This window comes from Monodelphis domestica, chromosome 2, assembly GCF_027887165.1.
Source record: "Monodelphis domestica isolate mMonDom1 chromosome 2, mMonDom1.pri, whole genome shotgun sequence".
Lineage (NCBI taxonomy): Eukaryota > Metazoa > Chordata > Mammalia > Didelphimorphia > Didelphidae > Monodelphis > Monodelphis domestica.
In genome coordinates, this window is record NC_077228.1 from 90,125,663 (window position 1) to 90,144,449 (window position 18,787).

The 18,787-nt window shown below is 34.5% G+C and overlaps 1 long non-coding RNA gene across 1 annotated transcript in view; it reads left to right on the forward strand.

Annotated features, from left to right (window-relative positions):
• LOC103097603 (uncharacterized) overlaps positions 1 to 17,827 on the forward strand; it is a 148,945-nt gene extending 131,118 nt beyond the window's left edge. Inside the window, exon 4 of the long non-coding RNA XR_001627744.2 lies at positions 16,821 to 17,827. This is a non-coding gene — a long non-coding RNA (uncharacterized LOC103097603). The remainder of the gene's footprint in view (positions 1 to 16,820) is intronic.
• The last annotated feature ends 960 nt before the right edge of the window (positions 17,828 to 18,787 follow it).

The following is an 18,787-nucleotide window of genomic DNA, read 5'->3' on the forward strand; positions in this document are numbered from 1 at the left end:
TTGTTGGCACCAACCTACACAATCTCATTTACAAGATTATATTCATGTATTTCCTCCCATAAGCTGATATAACTTAAAGTTTTATCTAAGAACCTCTTCTTTTTTCTACATATAAATGATATCTATTTTGTTCCCCTTCCATTTCTAACTTCCCCGTTGGAGAAGAAATTTGGTTTATTGTTAAGATATCAGAAAAGTGAATAACTGGAGTTTAATATTATAAGTATCTAGAATCAGAGTGCAGACTGAAGTATGCTATGCCTCACTTTATTTTCTCAATGAATTTTTCTCTAGTATAAATTATTTTTGTCTTCTTTCACATGATGACCATGTAAATATATATTTTATGATAATACATATACAATCCACATCATTTTACCTGCTGTCTTGGGGAGGAGAAGAGGTAGGAGGGAATGAGAGAACATGAATCACAAAATGTCAGAAAATTATTTATTGGAAATTGTATTGACATCTAATCTGAAAAAAAAATAAGCATCAAGTAGCATATTTCAGTACTTACTTAAAGGATCCATAACTTCATGAGACACTGTTAGTGCTCCTACCAGTGCAGATTGCAATCCTGCTATATCTCAATAATGTGTTCTATTTGAGGGGTGGTTTAGTTGTAATCGAGGGTTTCAGTTTTTCAGTATTAAGAGGTGGAAAAAAGAGGAGAACCTCCCTTCTTAAAAGCTGGGTTCAGGGGAGACAGCTGATGTTTAAAATTGGCTCAGAGAGAGAAGAGGGGTTTTGAAGATTTTCCCCATTCTGCCTTCCCCCCTTAGCTAAGGCTGCTCTCCCAAATTCACTCTTGTCCCTCTTGCCCCCCTCCACTGCTTGAGACCAAAGATCTACCCTTGATCTGTTCACTCATACTTATTCACAGCTTGGGGAACAGAAAACTTTTAATGTCAATTCAATCAGAGTAATACAAAGAATAACTAGCAGGGAAAGAATGGGGAAAGGGGTTCCCAGTCTCTAATTAAATCATTTCACCCTCCCTCCTCAAGTTTTGGGGGGAACTCAAGCCTTGGCAGCCTGAGTCCCCTGAGCCCCCCCCCCCCCATCCTCCCCGGAGAGAAAGTCAGGTTGTCTCACCCTGGGTTTGGCCTCTTGGCCACAGTTCAGACTCTGGGAAACAGGAGCTGAAGTAAATTCGGACAGAGATTTAAAATGTCTTCAATAGTCTTTTCAGTTGGGGAATATTGGGGGGAAGGATTTCCAGTCACAAGCAGGAAAATGTGGGTAACCCTCAGGAGAAAGTTCTATTCCACTTTCTCTCTTTGGCTTCTCCAGACTGAGAGCCTCACTGCTCTCCCAGCCAGAATATTCTACTCTCCTCAAGATTCCCACCTCCTGGGGCCCCGCCCCTGTTGAGGTGATCAGTTTCAGACACTTCAGTCTGGCACTTCTTCATGTACCAGCCTCTGTCACAGTGTAAAGGAAGTTATTTAAGGGATCCTTGATCATAAGGACAGAATCCAAGCTCTGGTCAGTGGGAAAGCCAGAAATTAAGCTGGGGGACAAGGAGGCAGAGGAAATGTCCCAATTTTTCTGCCCTAGCAAAGAAGGAAAGGGAAGGCCAACAGTTGGCCCACAGGCATGACGAGTTGGCTGGGGAAGGTTTGAAAAACCCAGGCAGGAATACACTATGCTCTCCCTGGACTCTTGAGATACAACAGCCACACTGCTGTTGCATTTGGCCTTGCCAGCCAAATGGAGAATTGATCCTAATCAGGATCATCTTTCCTTAAAGAAAATGAATCTATATCTCTTTTTTCTCTCATATATCACTCTCTCATTTTATTAATAAATGTTCATAACTCCTTCCAGACCACTTTTTCTTATGAACAATATAGAGTTTTTATGAGGTGCTTTAAACAAAATAATCAGCACAATCTTGTTGAAGCCAAGCTTACTTTTGCAGTTACACATTCAAAAGGCAATTAGTCCTTCATTAGAACTGATATGAAATCCTTCTAGGTTAAAAGAGACTGCCATAGTACAGAGTTTTTGGACATCACACTATCCTGAGGCAACCAGTGAACATTTGAATGGAAGCATTTCTGCAAATATTAATTTATTAATTCTACAAGAATTTATTACACATCTTGAACAGAGCGAAAGGAGCAGAACCAGGAGAAAACTGTACACAGAGACTGACACACTGTGGTATAATCAAATGTAATGGACTTCTCCATTAGTGGCAATGCAGTGATCCTGAACAGCTTGGAGGTATCTATGAGGAAGAACACTATTCAGAGGAAAAACTGTGGGAGTAGAAACACAGAAGAACAACTGTTTGAATATATGGGTCGAGGGGGACATGACTGGGGATGTAGACTCTAAATGAACATCCTAGTGTAAACACCGACATCATGGAAATGGGTTCTGATCAAGGACACAAGTAATACCCAGTAAATTTTCACGTCAGCTATGGGAAGAGAGGGGGAGGGGAGGGAGGGAAAGAATATGATTCTTGTAACCAAGGAATAATGTTCTAAATTGACTCAATAAATAAATAAATAGAAATTTAAAAGTTCCTCCACTAGGCATTGAAAATCATAAAACAAATATGAAATAGTTCTTTGTGTTCAATAATAACATAAAAAGTCTGACATTTGTTTTTTTTCCATTTTTCTTTTTAGTATTGAGCTTTAATGTGTTCAGCATGAACCTAATATTTTTAGCAGATTTTTATAAGTGTATGTGATGACTGTCCCTTGAGTTTCTGGTTCTAGTCTATTTCACTAAATGTTAAAAAACAGGTGACATTTTTATCTCTTTTTTTAAAGTGCTTCTTAACATTATAGAGAAAAATAATTACAAATGGACAATTTAAACCTTTTAAGGCAAATTAAATCAGGTTGAGTTCATGGAAATAGCATACTGTAACCAAAAACTTAAGAAGCTCAAACTACATAATATGAATAAGTGAAACATATATATTTTTCTATTCTCCCCTCTCACTCCTTCCAAAGTAAACTATAAGTTTCTTCAAAGGCATGGGGTATTTTAAGAATTCTATCTTCATATTTCCACCTAGAAAAGTAGTTTGACTATTGTGATTAATGACATTTAAATAGATCTTTATAGCTTAAAATCATTTATATTTTATCCCTACAAAAATTCTATGAGAAAAGTACTATTGATTGTATTATTTCCATTTTATAGATGAAGAATTTAAGGCTTACAGAGCCTAGAAGATTTTTCCATGGTCTGTTGATTGGTTAGTTGTTGTCCTTTTAACTTGAAGTGGTCCAAAATAGCATTACTGGTGATATTTTTTGATTCATGAATAAATTGGATCTAAGTGAGTCAGAGTGGCACAAATATCCATTTCAGTCTTCATTCCAGTCATTAGAGTGTAAGACAAAAGTCACAAAGTAGGTATGCAGAGATAGGATTTAAATTTGGGTCTTCCTCACTCCAAGTCTAGCAACTTATTCATTGCTCCAAACTTTTATTATTCCCTGAAAGAACTTGATAAATCTGCTGCTGATTGTCACTAAATTTTATTGTTATTGGTTCAATGCTAATATTCACAGAAATTTCTGTATATATCAATGCCCATAAAATGAAGAAAATAATTCGGTGCTTTTGACTTGGACAAAGAAATTCTCTCAGTATCCTTGCTTTTGTTTAAAATAATCATCCAACAATCAAGCATCACTAATGTCTACTTTGTAATACAAACTATATCCTGTAGTATAAAAAGGCACGAATTTTAACACGGAATGATGGCAACATTTCATCATTTTTTTCAACTCTCTATAGGAAGTAGGAATTAAATGATTGGCTCTAGGAATCAAAATCTTAATTAGTCCTGAATTATTAGTGCTATAGGATATATTAAATAAGCTGTAGTTAGTAGTAACACTGAGAGAACCTTTGGCCTTCATTTCAAAGATGCTTAACCACAACACTGATTCACAATGTTCTTTTGGATGCTGCTATTCACTAGGTTTTTTTATTCTTGAATTTTAGTTGAGGTGAAGGATACACATGTACAATATCTGTTTTTATGTTCAGTGGGTTGAGAGGTTAAAAAGTAAATAAGTTAATTTTAGGATGCCCAAATTTCCTAAAGCCTATAAGAACTAACTAATAACAGGGCTCTTTCTGTAGGAAACTGTTACCAAGGAGGAACTGGTTGTGGAAGGAGTCAAAAGACAGAAGCTAAAATCACCATTTAACATGGGAATGGGCCAGATATTTATGTGGCTCAGGTTGATTAATCATGTTGCCTATTCATAAAAACACAAATGCCTGGAAGAGTGATAACCAGTGTGAATGAAAGTAATTTAACTTCAATTCTGAAAGGAAATAAGAGTAATTTACTAAACCCTTAAGAGAAACCTGTCTAGCTTAATTCAAGATTCAGCTCAAATAATAGTGTTGTCTACTTCAAAAATTATTTTGTATATATTGTCTAGATAGTTATAGGTGTATGTTTTATTACTCTCTTCTTCTCAATTGAAGTATAATTTCATTGAGGACAAATACAATTTACTTTTTGTCTTTGCATGATGTAATAGAGACTTAGTTAATGTATGCTCAATTAAGTTTAATTTTGGGATGATAGGCAATCTTTTATTATTAACCATGTGTTTCACTACATATGTAATAAGGTTTGTTATATTACTTCTGGCACTATCTTCTGAAATTTTTTTCAGCAAGTTAAATAAAGAATATTTTCCACAGATCCTACCTCTTTTGGATTCCTTGCCTGATTTAATTAATCATTAACTTTAGTTTGTGGAGTTTCAGTTAGCAGAGATGAGGTACTTAATAAATTCTTGTTGATTAATCGATTAAATGATTAGATCATACCACGAAGCATTATTTTAAGGCAGCTTCCTGGACTTGACCAAGTATGTAACACAAAGCATTTATTGATGAACATTTTAAATAATAGAAAAAATAAATTTCTACTTCCTTTAGATTAATTCTCTGAATTAGAAATTATTGTATCCATAGTCATCCCAAGAGGAAAACTGACCTAATGCTGCCTTGCTTATTTTGCTTTCGGGAAGCCAACATCTTCAGTGGTTAACAAGAGAAAGCACTTCCCAATTCTTGGTAACAGAATATGATAAATGTAAATACATCTTAAAACACTTCATTTGTCACAAAGTAAGTTGGAAGCCAATATTCATGAATTTTTTATTGCTTATTTTTATGTTATAAGCCAGTCCATTATCCATTTGTGCAAATCTCCATTATAGGAAGTAATTTATATCATAATCAGAACAGCAACAAAAAAAATAAGTCACCTTGTTTTTCTGTGAAGTTTCAATAGTTAATTTTTTTAAGTTAAATGGAGAAATATGGAATCACATTCAAAAGTTTTGATTAATGTTAAGATTCTTTCTATTTCTTGCATCATAAACTATGTATTTATAGACAATCACCATTGCAAATCAATTTAATAACAATATACTAAATTCACCACAGGAAATGCTCATTTTTAATATGCCATCCTTACTATCTTGCCAGGTGGTAAATCTCCCCCCATAATAATTATTTGGAAGGGAAATAGATTATGAGATTCTAAAATATCATTAATACCCTTAATTATCTCATGGCAATAGGTTGCAATCTTGTGACATTAGACTATAATAATTTAATCCCTATGACTTACTTATAAAAATGATAAAATGAAAAATGTTTTCATAAACACATGGAATGATTACTAGATTTAACAAATTATTTTCAGGTTGAAGAGATCATAAACTGAGTCATATTTTAGCAATGGATACCTCATTATTTGTTGCACTAAATAGAAGAGATTGAGTCTTCTAAGTTCATCCTTTTTGAGACTCAGTTTATTTTAGAGATCTCATGCCTGAAATTAGGCTAGATGTCACTGGCAGCAGTCAGATCTTTTCTTGGAGCTCAGGACAGATAATTTAGGTCTTGTTAGTTGTGACTCTTTGATTCATCACCTTCCTATTTTCATGATTTCTCTTTTCCTAACATTAATTATATTTTAGAACTATATGATATTACTTCAAAAGGTCTTACCTTTTTACTCATTCAGATATCTCTTCCACTGAGATATATTATAAAGAGTTCACACTATTTCACACCTTAGTAGGTAGTGACATTAATTTTAGTAGTGCCCAAAATGTTTCTATCTGATACCCAAATATTTGGTGATTATCATCTCTTAATTTAACTAGATGGATCCTCACACAACATTCTATTGAAAGGAATAAACTTAAAACATTTCTAGCTGTATAGCATATGCTAAAATATGTCTTTGGTTGGCATAGACTTCCTGAATGTATATGGTCATTACCATGTCAAAATGAAACATTTGAACAGAACTTCAGTGGAAACTTTAGGATATATATGTTCATTGTAATAACAATATTAAATCTCTAAATAATAAAATATTCATTTTGCCTACTCTAAAGTCCTTCTCCAATTGATCTTCCTGACATATAGGAGACCCTGGGTTGTTGAAAAATAAGAAGGGAGCAAAATATCTGGAAGGTCCTAGAAAATGAAAAGGTTTGCAATAAATTTTAAGTGATAGGCTAAGGATCTATGACAGAAAGACCAACAGGACTAAATTGGGAGAGTGTCATTATTACCAAATAGTTATAGTTACTCATTCATAGCCATGTTGAAAAGATTTATCTAGCAATTGAGGGAGAAGAAATTTCAGTGAGATCATTCCACATCTTCTATATTTTCCTCTGTTCAAAGCAAAATATTATCTTGAAAATATGTCTTATTTGAATTTGTTTAGTGCCTGCCTAGATAGTATAATGGTTAGGTAATTGGGTGTAGAGTCAAAGCTAAATGGGATTAAATTCTATAGTGTGAAATTAGTATAAATTATACATTTTCTTTCTTTTGGAAAGGAAAGTTTTGAAACAGACCCACCCTTTGATTAGTCACACTTAAGTATTATGGGATGATGTAGAGGCTTCATGGTTCCCTGGCATCATGGAACATATTTCGCTCTCATCTCCCATGATTCCTGGAATCCAGAAGACTGGCCTCTGTAAGGGTTAAAATAAAAAAGGATGGAATAAATGTATAAAACCAAAATTATATCACTCAAGTCAGGATGACTTTTTATGGTAGTTTATTTACAAAAGGAGAGAGTGAAAGTAAGGAAATAAGAGAGTAGATAATTACTCTAGCCAGTCCAATACAGATGGGGCTTCAGAGGCCCCAGGAAAGGGGACCCAGAGGTAAATTAAACAAGGGTTTTAGCCACAAGGTCTCCTTCAAGAGTTAGTACCTCCAGAAAAAGCCAGGAAAAGAAATCAAGCTTTTGACTCACCCATGTGGCAGTCCTAAAGGAAAATCCAAGAGCAGTCTAAGGTCCCAAGCCAGAGCTTTTTCAAGCCCAAGTTCGATGGCAGAAAAAGTTGGTCACAGGAAGTTACCACCATTTTTAACGACAATTCTTTGCATCAGTTCCTGTGCCTTCCTTCCACTTTACATGGACCAATTGCAGCTTTAGATTTGCTTTGGTCTCTCCAGGAGGCAGTCAGTCATTTTTGATTTGTCATTCATTAGCACATGTGGATCATAGAGCCCCCAACCCCCAATTAAGAATTAAGTAGGGGTATATACATTCCTGGTGGCTAAAAAATAAAAATAGCTAGGGGAGAGCTAGGGGAAAGTTAATCTCATCTTTATACCCCCAACCCAAAGTGAAGTGAAATCTGTCTAGACAAGGAAAACCCAGAAGGATTGGTGATGCAGGCATTATAAGAGAGGGGATTATTGAAATGACAATCTTTTTTTGACTTTAAGGTTCTTGGCATTTGGTCTGGAAAACTGATCATTCACAACAGCTTTGGCTAGGTTTGCCACCATTTTCACTTTTTCTGACCCAGCTAAGCAAACAGATAAGAGGTGCCTCAAACTCATATGAGCTCGGCACAGCTAGGAGATTATATAATTATTTTTCTCTCTCTAACCCTAACCTTTATTATCTATTAAATAATTATAAATTAGTATACTGTCTCTAGATAATTTTAATCCTAACACTATTTCTGACGATTTCTTATTTGTGATCTTAGATAATCCTCATTATCTCAGAATAGCAATTGCCTCTTATTCAAAAAGGTGATAGTAATGCTTATGGTAACTACCTCTAAGGCAGTGTAATGTAGGGGTTAGTGAGTGATTCAGCCTTAGAGTTAGGAGTTCTCGAGTTCAGACCCTGTCTCTCAGGTATAGTCACAGGGTGACATTAAACAAATCATAACCTCTGTGCTCCAGGCAAATTACTGATACTATAAATAGCAGAGTGGTTGTTGTAAGGGGAAATTTTAGGGTTGTGACTTCATCTAAATTTAATTGGTTGCCAGAGTATATCCCAAATAAAATACCCAAATCAGTTTGGAAATTTATGGTGGTTTAATTAATAGAGAGGAAGGGAATTAAGGAGAAGAGAGAGGGAAAGAGTATAGGATTTCTCTTGCCTGGCTTGTGCCAGGGGTAGTTCAAAGACCCCCACCACGAGGTCTTTTCAGAAGATTAGAGGCTTTCCTAAGAGGATAGAGTTTTGGAAGGTAAAGGAGAAAAAAATATCAGCCTAAACTCCAAGAGAGCTCAGAGAAGACACCTTACCTGAACTAGGTTACTAAACTTCCCCAGTAGTGTATCAAGTACTTTCTCAGCCAAACCTGGACAATAGCTTCTGCCACTCCAAGATGCCAAGATGCTCAGCATGCTGCCACTAGAGCCACCTCTCCACGAAGAGAGCCAAGAGAGGAAATGACAAGAAATATATAGACCATTTTTACATCACTTTCCTGTGTCTCACATGTACCAATGGTAGCTTAAACTTGACTTAGGACAGTTCAGGGGTCTGTCAGTTGTTTCTGATTCGTCATTTGCTAGCACATGTCTGTCATAGGCCATCCTCCTCAATACTTAATCCTTAAGTAGGGGTGTAGACATTCCTGTTTTGTTAGACTAAGTGGGGTGGAGTAAATCTAAAGTTCACATTGTCAAAGTGCATCATTAAAGGAAATGTTGTCATAGCACATTCTTTTTTGTCAAAGAAATCCCTGGGCTTATTTCCTTCGTTTTCCACCTATTCACCAATAACAACAAAATGTCCACTTCTGTTTGAAGCACAATCTATAGTATAATGTAAACAAAAGGTATTGTGAATGTTAAAATATTATACAAATATCAAGTATTATTATTAACCCTTCCCACCCCTATGAGTTCTGAATTGCTCTTTATTTTTTGGAAGGTAAAGGAGAAAAAATATCAGCCTAAACTCTAAGAGAGCTCAGAGAAGACACCTTACCTGAACTAGGTTACTAAGCTTCCCCAGTAGTGTATCAAGTACTCTGTGAGCCAAACCTGGACAATAGCTTCCGCCACGCCAAGATGCCAAGAATTCCAGTCTTTACTTCATGATGATAGCTGATACAGATTTTTCTTTAATACTGACTGAATAACAAGAATCTACAGGAAAACAACAAAAGAAAAATAATTTCCCTATGAAACTCATTTTAAATATGTACACAAATACATTTATATCTATGGATATATGTACACATTCATAGCTTTTAATACATCCTGTGTCTATATGTATATGTGTATGTTTGCATGCATATGATACACACTTTTTATAGAGGACACACATGATGTTCTACTCTGACATTTGGAGAGTTATATTCATTTCTGTGCATCAAATTTTACAAAAAGATTCACAAGTAAGAATATGTTCAAAGCAGGTTAATAGTGACCTGCCCAAATCCTATAGTATGAGATTTGATCAAAGGAACTTAGAATATATCACCTAGAGAACAGAAGACTTAGCTAGTATGTAAGAATTTTTATTATATTTGAAGGATTTGTACAATCTTGAAAGAAGGATTAATTTAGCCTGCTTGGCCCTAAAGGGCAGAACTAAGAGCAGTGGATAGAAGTTGTTCAGGAGATTGTTAAGATTCAATGTAAAGAAATCTTAAGAATCAGAATCATACAAAAGTGGATTGGGTTTTTCAAAATAATATTTCACTTTTTGTAAAAGTGGAGTTTTCATTTTTTTAAACTGTAGACTGAGAATATGACTTTATTCAAAGATTGGTGGACTAATTTTTTAAATTTAGTTTTACTTTTTCAACAATCACATGTACAAATGTGTTTCCAACAATTAAAAAAAATGAATGTCAAATTCTATTCCTCCCTTCATTTCCCATACCCCTGCAGAGATGGTAAGCAATCTCATATAGATTTTGCATGTACAAACATGTAAAAGATTTTTCCAAATTAATCTTTTTATAGAAGAAAATGAACAAAATATTAAGAAAGTGGAAAAAAAAAGTTTCCTTGGTCTGGATTTGAACTACATCAGTTCTTCCTTTTTTTCAAATATCTTGAAATCAATACTACATATTAGTTCCAAGGCAGAAGAGTGAGTGGTAAGGGCTAGGCCAGCGGTTCTCAACCTCTCAATTTGTAACAATGAGAATACATAATGCATATCAGGTATTTACATTCTGAATCATAACTGTAGCAAAATTACAGTTTTGAAGTAGCCACCAAAATAATTTTTTGGTTTGAGGTCACTGCAACTTGAGGAACTGTATTGTGGGGTCACGGCATTAGAAAGGTTGAGAACCACTGGGCTAGGCAATGGGGGTTAAGTGACTTGCCCAGGGTCACACAACTGGGAAGTGTCTGAGGCCAGATTTGAACCTAGGATCTCCCATCTCAAGACTTGTCTCTCAATCCACTGAGTAACCCAGCTGCCTCCTACACCAGTTCTTTCTCTGGAAGCAGATGGCATATTTTTATCATGAACCCTTAGAGATTGATTTGGATCATTGTATTTCTGAGAACAGGTAAACTATTCATATTTATTCATCATAGAGTATTCCTATTACTGTGTACAATATTATTCTATTTTTACTTATTTCACTTTGCTTCAGTTCATGTAAGTTTTCCAGGCTTTTCTGAGCTTCACTTACTTATCTTTTCTTAAAGCACAATAGCATTTCATTACCATCATATATTATAAATTATTAAACCATTCCCTGGTAGATTGGTATCTCCTCACTATCAAATTCTTTTTCTCCACAAAAAGAGTTGCTTTCAAAAAAGAATTAGAACATTTTTACATGACTTCTGAGAGCATTTATTAATTTGCCTGAGATTTGAGAACTGCCTGTTAATATACTTTGATGATTTATCAATTGGGGAATGATTTGTATTCTTATACATTAACCTCATTTATGTATTTAAGAAATGAGGTCTTTATTAGAGAGACTTGTAAAAAATTTTAAACCATTATGATTACTGTGAATTCTTTTTTTTTAAATTAAATTAATTAATTTAGAATATTTTTCCATGTTGACATGGTACATGTTCTTTCCCTCTCCTCCTGTTGCTAATGGGTAATTCAATTGGGTTTTACATGAACCCTGATTCTTAATAAAGATAACAGAAACAATAATTAAATCAGTAGTAGCAATAGGAATGTATTACAAGGACAATGTGGTATTTGCTTTTGTGAAGGATTTAAATTCACTGTAGGTTCCTCAGAGTTTATGGCCTGGAGAATCCCCTTTGGTTTATCTTTGTCAGTGTTATAAGTTAAGTCTGATTATGTCAGTCTAGTATTTATAGTATCAAATAGAGATGACTTAATTGTATCCTGATCAGATTTATTTCCATATTTTGTTATTGTGATTTTCAAACTGCACTGATGAATGGTGCTTGTGTTATATCTTCAATCATATGCTCTAGAGACTGAGACATCTTTGGTGGTGATCTTTGTAATCCAATGTCTAAAGTAAAAAGTGTTAATTAGTGCTAAATTATCAGAAAAAGAACAAATAGGGGCTGCCTGTCTTAAACCTTTATTTGTAATTTATTAAATATTTTAACAAATATTTCCTAAATGTTTGTAATGCATTTTGTACATTTAGTTTTATTAAACATTTTTGTTAACTGACTGTCAAAAGACTATAAAAAGGACTGTTATCTAAATGAGGTCATTCTCTACAGACAGGGTGTGATGAGATCACTGACTATTTACCCACAAATAAAGTCAGTTCAAGTTCAGAAAGATGGCACAGTTTTTCCTTATATGTTATAGAGTTACAAGAATCATCTTCCCATATAGATATAACAGCTAGTTTTTTGTACCTCCTTTTCCATTTGGCCACTTTTACCTTTTAAAGAGTTCTCTTCCTCACTGAATTTGTCTCTTTTTCCTTATTGCCAATTCAGTTTTATGAAAAGTTGTTATCTTCAGTGTATTCTTGTGCCTCTTTTACCAATTGGCCTATTTTGGTTTTTAATGAATTAATTCATCCAAAATTGTTTGTGTCTTTACCAAATTGTTGTCCCATTTTTCATGTTTTTTCCTGTATCACAGTCATTTATTTTCCCATTTTTCTTCTACCTCTTCTTTGATTTTTACGTCTTCTTTTTTTATATCCTCCATTAATTCTTTTGGGACTTGAGAGAAATATATATTTTCTTGGATGTTTTGTGTGCAACAGTATTGACTGTTTTCCTCTGAGTTTGAGTGTAACCTGTCACCAAAATAACTTTCTATGCTGAGTTTCTTTTTTTGTTGTTTGCTCATTTTCCTACCTTTTTCCTTTCTTTTAATCTAAAAAAATGTTCAAGTTGGGTTTTGTAGCTCTGGTGAAGGGAGCACCATTCCAAACTTTGGATTCTTTGTGCAGATGCCTTTAGAGCTGGCTCAGGCGATCTATTTGTTTTCTTTCTTTCATTTCTTTCAAGGTGGAAGATTGAAGGAGAGGTGTATTTAATACTCTCCTGGCCTGTGCTCTTGTCTATGAGTAATCACAAGCATTCGTTTTTCCCATTGGAACTGTGACCAGAGTCCCCTGCTTCCCAGTGGCCACAAGCATTAATGTGTGCTATTCCTCCTACTCACCCTGAGACCCTGACCCAGGAATGCAACCTGGATTTATGTATGGGCAATGTGACAAGAGTAAAGGAATCCTTGTAACATCCTTCTGAGCAAGTGTTTGCCACCTTACTCTCTGTGGCTTAGAGATCTGGATGTCTTTGCTTCTTATTCAACCACCCCCAATGCCTCTTGCTGTGGTGGAATCTGCCTTGGCATATACTACTTTGTCTTCCATTTCCACTCAAGGGTAATAGATCTTTCATTCTAGCCTTTTAAGTTGTTTTTGGCTGAAAAAATATTTGCCCCATGTTTTTGTTAATTATGCTTCTCCAGAATTCATTCTGAGTTTTAAATCATAATTATTTGGAGGTTAATTTGGTAGAGATCAGTTAGGTTTGTGTACCTTCTCTGACATCTTGGTTTTGTCACTGCAAAAGTGGAGCTCTTCAAAAAGAAGCTGAATAACATATGTGGGCAAAGTTTTAAAGGAATTCTTACTTAAATATGAATAGAACTAGCTGGTTTCCCAAGAATCTACCAGCTTTGAGAATCTGTTATCTTTTTAATTTCTTGTCTATGATTCTGCACTTTCTGCTGAAAGAATCTTGTCAGAATCAAACATATTTTTATTCAGAATGATTTAAAATCTTTTTGAACATAAGCATAGCATAGTAAGAAAGCATAAAGAAACCTTTAGGATGCAGAATAATGTGGTTTCTTCACCCTGTATACATTGAATAAATGTTTTATGTATAATTATGGTTAAAGTCTAAACTACAGTTAATATTTTTAAATTTTCTGCCCTTGGATGTCTGTTAAAGAGTAAGATAAATAAGTTTCAAAGACAGAGCAAAACTCAGGTGCCACTAGAGAATAAAGCCATTATAAGAACAACAAAAGCATCTTGATTCAGTCGCATCTTGAACTCTTCCATCTACATTTGCTCGCTCTCCTGAAGCCAAATCATTTTTTAAGTCAGTCTGATTTTCACTTTACAATATCTCTCACTTTCAACCTCTTTTCTATTTTCTCCACTCATGTGGCTATCGTTCCAGTTTAGATCTTCACAAATCTCTACCTAGACTTTGTAGTAACCTGTTCTTGGCTCCACACAAATATCAAAAGTATTTTTCCATGCCACAGTTCTACTTAATAAGTTCCCTTGCTCAGAAATGAAAACAGTTTGAGGCGGGTTATGAGAAGATTATGGATACTAACTTGATGGGAAACATTAAGTTCATAAATACAAAGAATCTGACCTACTTAGTTCTGAAATTTTGTCATGTCATTTGCATATCAATTTTAATAATATTGAAAATATGTATCTGGAGGTAGGATATAATTTAACTACTTTAGTTACTATATGTGCATATATTCCCTCTGTAGTTCAAACAACAGAGTTGAATTTCAAAATTAAGATATATTATTCTCATGAAAATGCTACAATCAATCACATTTTGGTGACAGATGATGAAGAGCCTTGAGTTTCATCATAGAAGGAATAGTTGAATCAACTGGGAAATTTTAGCCTATAGGAAAGAAGACTTAGATTGTGTGGTAGAGAGTGAAAATAAGAAAATTGTCACAGTGGAAATAGGTAGTGAATGAGATCTCCTAGACTATAGAGAGCAGATCTAGAAGTGGCTTTAATAGTGGTTTTCAAAAGCAGAGTCCAAAGACTTATAAGTGATCCTCAAATTCCTTTCAGAAATCTAAAATATCAAAACTATTTGCATAAATTTATTAAGACATTATTTGCCTACTGAAATATTCTTCCTTTTCTCAGGTACATATCATTTGTGTAGTTGGATTTTCTTTATATTTTTAAATTTAGAATATTTTACTATGGTTACATGATTCATGATTCCCATCCCTTTTCCCTTCCCCTTCTTGGCTGACAATCAATTCCACCAGGTTATACATGTATCATACAGGCTTTCTTTATAACTGAGGCTTCAGGGAATATCCTGAAAATTCTCCTTCTTGATACAGCAAATCAGATGTGCTAGCTCAGTGCTTTGACACTTTGGGGATCACCAAGGCTTTTCTTGTTTCTAGTTATGTGTGATCAATCACTGGAGGATTTTCACTATGATATGACAATATAACTTCTTATTGGCCATTTCATAAGGATACCAGATCATTCAGTAGATCCTTAAAAAGAGTGACCTACCCTCATTTAACTCTCTCATATTTCAACTCCACAGTGTGGTAAGTAACTCTTTTACTAGCTTCCTAAAAAGGGATAGAGAAGGGCCCTACACCACAGTCAAAGATAAGAGACTCAAATAGGCAAGGTTAGGGCTGGATTCTAGACTCATTTTCCACTTTCTGTTTTCTTTTCTTAGTAGATGATTACATATAGACGTATCCAGAATTAGAAGTAACCTTATGAGTTCAAGAAGCACAGAACTTCTAAGACCAAGAGGTAGTGCTTACTGGAGGCAAAAAAAAAAAAGATTTTACTTTGGAGTAAATTGATTATATAGTAGACTTTAGCTTTGAGAGAGAGAATAAAGTCAAAATGAAGTACAATTTTTCCACAACTTTGTGAATATTTTGAAAAGATTTTAAGTTTTAATCTTTAGGAGATTATAACTGGGTTGAAAATTCTTTGGTGTTCCTTCAACATGTAAGGAAGCAAAGGATGGAAGAGCCTTGAGCATGGTTGAAGACAATAGAAACAATCATTTGATAGGAAGGTGTTGAGGATTTTTTAAAATTTAAAGGGTGATCCAGATTTACATATAGAAAAAAATTCTTTCACATTTTCCTGAACAATTTCACTCCTATCAATGTACAGGGAAACTGAGATCCAAACTCATCTAATAATAGGATAAATTAGTTTAAAAAAGAAAGAAAACAATATTAAATGAACCACAAACATGAATGGGATTCTCATATAGATGATTTAGCAGCTAGGCATGTTGGATTTAGTTCTTCAATTGTGGGTGTTATCCTCATATCTAACAATAGAAATTATTACTACAGTGCCCTAGGACCAAAGGTCTGTGATCCTAAACTCAATCTTTTCCCACAAAGGTGTGAATCTGTTCTTGATCCATGCAAGTGGTCCAGAATTCTTTCAGTCCCAGGGGAATATGGCCTTTAATGAGATTGGTTAGACTTTCCTCTTATACTTTTTGCCTCATAATTAAAAAAAAAACACTTATAATTAGTTGTCATAAACCTAAGGTGGGGTGGGGGGAAAAGCATGCTTTTCTATCATCGTCTCATGGACTTAAAAGAGATCTATTTGTCTTATAGGAGATTTTAAGGAAGATATAGGTGACTGAGGGTAGATCACTTCACTTAAATTATTAATTGAGTCATTCATTCTTCCAGATCAATGGCCAGTGAGGGGACATTATCTCAAATTGCCTCAGTCCTCCAATTGAACCAAGTTACATATGGCAAAAGAAATCAGTGATTTGTCATTTCCAAAGCACCTAATATTCTTTAGCAAGCACACAAGGCCAGCAGGAATCAGAGAAGACAATTTGGTATAGATCCTGTTGCTAATTTCCCTTCTTTTCAACCCCTTTATGCTCATTCTGTGAAACTATCTTAGTGCAATTCACTAAAAATTTTGCACTATAGTTAGAGATTTAACTAAGTTGTTGAGGAATTTTGTTTATGATTTTAATGAAGCTTTGGAATATATCCAGATCACTCTGAACACAAAGAAACCCTGTATCTCCCTCTACCATATGGATAAAAGTAGCCTCTTTTAATTGTTTTCATAGCCTATAAAAAGCTGTCAGACTACAACTTTCCCTCACCCCTGCATGTTGTTTCCCATTATATCCAGAGAGCCATGATTTCGGTTCACCCACAGAACAGGTGCATTGAAATGATACAAACTCTTTCACCCCAGATCTGAGAAACGGGTATGATATTTCCCTTAGTAATCATTTGTTCATCTTACTTTCAGGTACAAGTGATATTCTTCCATTGAACCTGGAAACCATGGTGACTAGGGAGCCACAGTTGCAGATACAGTCAGCCAAACTGGTATAGAAGCCCAGAGAAGCCAGTGTGCCTGGAATTTGAGCCCAAGACAAGTTTTGGTGTTGGAACTGGAATTGTAATTACATAAGTGAGATAAATTATAAACCTAATCCATTCCACAGAGATTGAGGTGGTGTCATGGTAGAGGATGATTAATTTGTTCATGTTGGGGAGTTAATTTGTTTATTTGTGATTATACCTTTGAAGTAAATAATTCTTTGTAAAATGAAATTTAACTATTCAAGATTCAATGATACTGGGGTGCTAGAGACCACCCTATACTTTGAGGGTAAACTATCAATGGGAGCTGGAACTGCTGGCAGAAAGCCTAGATATTTCAAAACCCTTGTGGGTACCAAAAAGTATCTGAGAAAGGGGTGATATATAACACAATTGTTTTAAAGCAGGGGTTGTCAGGGTAGCAAACATTGCATAAAATTTTTTTTTTGCTCTCTATAGAGAGCTCATTTAAAGATACAGCTATCAATCTGAAAGAATTTCTTCAAATCCCTTTGCTCCAACTCATCCTTTCCTTTCCTCTTCTCCCAACATTGCCTGGGGCTTGGTTCTAAGGAGGATGTGTAAACAGAACCAGGGATATGTCAAGAAGAGGTATTGGCAGTCACAATTCCCTAAACATTTTTATTTCAGTTCCATAACCCATTCTGTTCAAACCAATATCATTCTGACTGATTAAAATTAAATCAATAGTTCAGCCTATCTTATATCTATATTAAGAAAATAGTATCCCTTTTTGCATGCATTGATGTATCATTTCCCCAGATGTGTCCCTGTTTTCTCCACAGTAATGGTAGAAGAGATGGAAATGGTAGAATGGTTAAATGCACAGTATTTCAAGATTGAATGCATTAGTCATATAAATGAAAAAAAAAGTTACAGATAAGGAAACACGGAAATCCATGAATACAATTAAATTTGGTCCAAACTTTTAAATAATGAAAATAATAATGATAATATATATATATATATATACAGACATGCAATAACAATAATAATAGCTATTAGTTATATAGCACCTATGATGTGCCAGATATTCCTAAGCACTAAAATTTTGTCTCATTTGATCCTCACAACTATCTTGTAAGGTAGGCATTAGTATTACACATATTTTATGGTTGAATAAACTGAGACAAGGAAATATTAAATAACTTGCCCAAAGTTACCTAGCCATTAAGTATCTGAAGTAGGAATTGAACTCAGATCATCTTGAATCCAGGGCCAATGCTATATCTATGGTGCCACCTAGCTTCCATTATATGAAAAGTACAAGTGCTTAACAAATATTTTTAATGATATCTAAATCTTCTGTAATAGAGAGAGAGAGAGAGAGAGAGAGAGAGAGAGAGAGAGAGAGAGAGAGAGAGAGAGAGAGAGAGAGAGAGAGAGAGAGAGACTCAAGGAAATTCTAGAAGGACTAAACTATGGTTAACTACAGGGGAAACTTTATAGTCCTCAATATTTCAAAACATATTAACTTTACCTGTGTGGATATGATTTTGAATCCCACAGTTCTCCTTAAGTCTGATAAATAAATCACTTTTTCTACTAAGAAATAAGGTTGAGTAGGAGAAAGGATGTGTGAAAGCATTAGATTTTACTTGTTTCCCTGCTTTTTAGTATAATGCTTCACATTTGTATTTTAGTGATACTGCTTTACACCATTCAAAAACAATGATGTTTGTAAAATAATGAGGGGAAACACCTTATTTGCCTCAGTTCCATTTTCAATAACTCAATTTAATTTAATAAGTATTTATTAAACATCCACCATATCAAGGCATAGTGCTAGGGGCAGGGGATAAAAAGAAAAACAAAACAATTATATTGGTATTTATATTAACACAGAAATTATAAAAAATTATATAATAA